Source organism: Crocuta crocuta, unplaced genomic scaffold (genome assembly GCF_008692635.1).
Source record: "Crocuta crocuta isolate KB4526 unplaced genomic scaffold, BGI_CrCroc_1.0 scaffold144, whole genome shotgun sequence".
Lineage (NCBI taxonomy): Eukaryota > Metazoa > Chordata > Mammalia > Carnivora > Hyaenidae > Crocuta > Crocuta crocuta.
The window spans coordinates 234,975-238,732 of record NW_027529669.1 but is presented as its reverse complement, the minus strand read 5'-3'; the positions used below and the strand labels follow the sequence as shown (position 1 = coordinate 238,732).

The following is a 3,758-nucleotide window of genomic DNA, read 5'->3' as shown; positions in this document are numbered from 1 at the left end:
TTCGGTGTCTCCCTCTCTCTCTCTCTGCCCCTCCCCCACTCATGCTCTGTCTCTCTCTCTCAAAAAAAAAAAAAATATATATATATGTTTGCAATGCACAGAGCCAGGATTAGAGGATAAGCTTGGTTTGCCCACATCCAAACAGCATGCATGGAGAGCATCACCAGCTGTCTCACCTTGGTCTCACTGGGGGTGAGGGAGGACCTACATGGTTCCTGCAGCAGCAAGCTCAAAGGTGGCAGCAGAGGGAAGCGCTGTGGCCTTGGCCTGGGTGACTGAGCGCCCAGAATAAGACGTGAGTGAAAGCCACAAGTAGGCCTGTGGGCTCAACACAACAAGAGCCTGTTGACCTTGAGAAGGGCCCTGTCTGCAGAAGGCGGCAGCTTCCGCTTTGGGCAGGGAGTGCCCTGGCACGGGCGGTAGTCCTGCACGGCTGGGGAGCAGGGGAAAGAAAGTAGAGGCCCTGGAATGGGAAGAGCTCTAGGGGCCGTTGCACCTCCCTGCAGCCTCCGGTCAGCGTTACTCCAGAAGCTTTCTGGATATTTGGAGAAGTGACCGGCTTTCGCCTTGGCGGCTTCCTTTGCCGATGAGCTAGCGGTTTTCTTCCCCGGGGGCAAAACAGGAAGGCGACTGAGCGGAGCACGGCCAGCAGGTGGGCGAGGTCACCCTGCGGGTGGCAGGTCTCCCCTCTGGAGTGCGCTGCGGAGAAAGCTGGGCCCTTGGGGCCTTACAGAGGCTGCGGGTTAACTGGTTAACCAGGCAGCTGAGAANGGGGGAGGGGGGGCCGGGGTGCAGAAGGGGCTCCAGGGGCCAAACCCTGCCCAGGACACGAAGAGAGGAGGAAGGGTCCAGCCCACACTGCCGGCCACATCAGAGCACCAAGAGAACACCAAGTCTTTATTACAGGAATTCCTATGAAACAGCTCCAAGAAAAAACCCACACATAGGAGGAAAAACAACTAACAAAGCAACACACACAGACATGGGTCTGGGGCTTCCTCGCCATGCGCCGGGAGGGGTCACGACCACACCCCCAGGGGCTCCTCCTCTATCCCCCCGAGCCCAGGCCGACCCGAGCTTGGGCTGGCGGCCCAGGGGCTCCTCGGGGGACCACAGGCGGGTGGCAGGGAGCAGCAGAGGGCGGGCGGCCCCGCACCAGCGCCCCGGGCCCCGCGCGGGTGCCAAACTTGGTCGGGCTCCTGGGCGCTGCGCGTCCCGACCCCCACCCCATCCCCTCCGGGGCTGCCTCTTCACGCCGGAAAGCTGGGTGCGATCGCGCCCGCCAAGCCCTCATTATCGAGGGGTGACTTGCGGCCACCAGGGCCCCTCCAAGGCTTGGCTCCCACTCCCAACCTCCCCACCCCGCGCGGTTGGGCTGGGCTGGTTCCCCAGCGGGGGGGGCCCCCCGAAGCCGCGTGCCTGCCCAGGCGCTCAGCTCTCCGGAGAGGTCAGCGCGTTCCGTCTTGAAGGCTGGCCGGAGAGTCTGGGCCAGCCACCCTCCCACTGGCAGTGGTCGGTGCCCGGTAAGGCTCGTAGAACCGGAGTGTGCCTCCTCGGATCATTCACCTTGTTCTTGGCAAGAGACGCCCAGCAAGCCCTTCTGGCCCAGGCGCCCCCCCCACCCCCTTCCCCAGGCTGGCAGCCTCATCCCCTTGCTCTTCAGTCCTGCACTTTCTCAAGGANCATCCAGAACTGGCTTTTGTTTTTTGCCACAGTAAAGAAGCCTCCTGTCTGGCCAGAGTCCTCCAGCTCCGGGGGCCACCGTCCCCTGTCCCTGCTGGGGGCCTCACGCCAACCCCAAGCAGAGGCAGCTGGAGGGGCGGTCAGTAGATACCTCTCCTCTGCAGTGACCCGTAACTCAGAGGGAGCCTGAGTGACTGCGCAGGGCTCTCCTACCCACAGCTCTGTGTAGGGGTGGTACCAAGGGTCAGCAGTCCTGGGGGAAAGGCTGGGATGCAGGGAGTCCTGGGAATAAAGGGCCCAAGGTGCCCAGGAGGGAGCTGGGGATAAGGATGGGGGAGGGGGGAGTGTCAGGCAGTGTCTGTGGCCCAGAAGGAGAGATGGGGAAAGGAGGGAGGCAGAGGCTTCACCATCCTGCCCTCTTGGGCACTCCAACCCTTGCCTATTTCTGGGATTTTTTTAAAAAGAAAATGGGGGGGGGGGTTGGCAAACTGTGGTTCCTGCATTTTTGCTTATCGCCCAAAGAACAGCCTGGCTACAAAAGGGGCTATGATTGGCTGCTGCCCCTAGGGGCCCCAGGTCCTTCCTCCAATCACAGCACAAAACTCCGAAGTTCTAAGTCCCATGAAAGTGGCAGTGGCCGTGGCAGTGTCTGGGCTGGACTGGGGCCGGAGAATCCCGAGGCCTCAGTACGCAAGCACCTTCTGTCCGGCTGCAGCTGGGCCCCTCAGCTGGGGGCCGCTTTTGTTCTCCAGCTGCCTCCGCCAGGTCAGCTCATCGCTGGTGAGGAGGGCTGCTGGCATCTGGAAGGGAAAAGAGAAGGAAGAAGTCTTTCAGGGCAGCCCTGTGGTCTTTCCTTGTCAGTGGTTCCTGGAGAGATGGTTTGGGGCAGAAGATACCAAAGGCAGGCGCCCTCTCCTTCCTCTGGGGAGTCCATGCCAGCCGTGGAACTTTGCCTGGGGTCGTGCCCTGCCCCCCAAACCTGAGCTCCTACAACAGCGGAGCAGGGCCTCTCACAGCTGGAGATAGAGTAGGGGGTGGAAGTCCAGGGGGAAACGGCTGTGTAACGGCTGAGAGGTGGGGAAGTGGCTTAGGACGCAGTTGTAGCTGAGATGAGCTGGACCAAGGGGGTCTTCAGGGGCAGAAAAATAAACTGGGGCCAGAATTCGGTGGTACACACACACCAGGCTGGGAGTTCGTAAGCCTGGAATGGGAGTCCTCGCTCAGGCAGGAAGGGGGACATGGCAGGAGAGTGGGTCCTGGAGATGCAGTGAGCAGAGCAGGGACAGCGCAGAGCCCAGCAAGCGCTAAACAGGCCTCCACGTCCACCAGTGCGGGGGGGAGAGGGGAGGGGGACATGAAATGGGGAAGTGCAGAGGTGTTGTCTGGCTTCCAGTGAGTTCATGCCCAGGGCCGGAAAGAATCCTGGGCACAGCTCCGGGTGCAGAGTGGATGTGGCGGGCTGACCGAGAGGGAGATTCACACTCCGGAGCCCACTGCGCAGAAGTACTGCTGTTGCTGTAAAAGAGAGCAGTGGACTGCCAGAGAGGAGTGAGAGCACTTGGAAGAGAGTCAGAGGCAGAGCTCGGGGGAGAGCTGGGACAGAGGGACCCTGAGGGGCAATGGGAGCAGCAGAAAGCACACAGCAGAGAGGAAGGACGCCCANCGCATGGCATGTGGATCCTGCCTCGTGACCTTCCTGTATCAATGCGGGGATGGTGGAGAGGATGCCACTTTTTTGCAAGTTGGGCAATGAAGGAAAATAGCGAAACCTCTTGGCTTTTAAGATGAGGAATGGGGTATAGACTTGAGGAAGGAGCTGGAAAAGGAAAAGCTCGAAGACTTGGGAGAGAAGTAAATGATGGCAAGGTTCAGATGTGGGGTGGCTCTGGATGGTGGCGGCCCCTCCCGCCGGCTGTATTGGGCATTCTGTCCCAGGGGGACTCAGGGGTGCAGTGCGCCCACATCCTGGGGGATGTGACAGGCAGTCAACCCGAAGTGACACGAAGGCCCACTGCGCAGGCTGGTTGGTCCACCTCCACCACAGCTATCCTGAGCGAAGCAAGTATTGCTTCGGT

General features: G+C 60.8%; 1 protein-coding gene across 1 annotated transcript in view; it reads right to left on the bottom strand.

The window, feature by feature from the left end:
- Positions 1-1,689: 1,689 nt before the first annotated feature.
- Positions 1,690-3,758, bottom strand: part of CUEDC1 (CUE domain containing 1) — a gene marked incomplete at its 5' end in the record, with an annotated part of 18,709 nt that continues 16,640 nt past the window's right edge. The window contains one exon of the mRNA XM_077762881.1: positions 1,690-2,483. The remainder of the gene's footprint in view (positions 2,484-3,758) is intronic.